At 18.1% G+C, this 226-nt stretch overlaps 1 protein-coding gene across 1 annotated transcript in view; it reads left to right on the top strand.

Moving 5' to 3' along the window:
- Positions 1-226, top strand: part of LOC119591167 (ovochymase-2-like) — a gene marked incomplete in the record, with an annotated part of 29865 nt that overhangs the window by 27977 nt on the left and 1662 nt on the right.

Raw genomic sequence — 226 nt, 5'->3', positions numbered from 1 at the left:
TTTTTTTATCATAACAATTCATACTAATTATTAAGAGAAAAGCATAAAACCCATAATTATAATCTTTGCAATTTGAATTATTATCATAGACATCAATCATCTATTCTTTATATGATTATGATTATATATTTCTTTTAGATGATTTAGATTTTTAGATTATTTAGATAAGTATAACATAATTCGATTATCTATCATTTAGATTATTATAATAAAATTCTATTACCTG

This window comes from Penaeus monodon, chromosome 28, assembly GCF_015228065.2.
Source record: "Penaeus monodon isolate SGIC_2016 chromosome 28, NSTDA_Pmon_1, whole genome shotgun sequence".
Taxonomy (NCBI): domain Eukaryota; kingdom Metazoa; phylum Arthropoda; class Malacostraca; order Decapoda; family Penaeidae; genus Penaeus; species Penaeus monodon.
The sequence above is the reverse complement of the archived record's forward strand: the minus strand, read 5'-3'. Positions and strand labels throughout refer to the sequence as shown.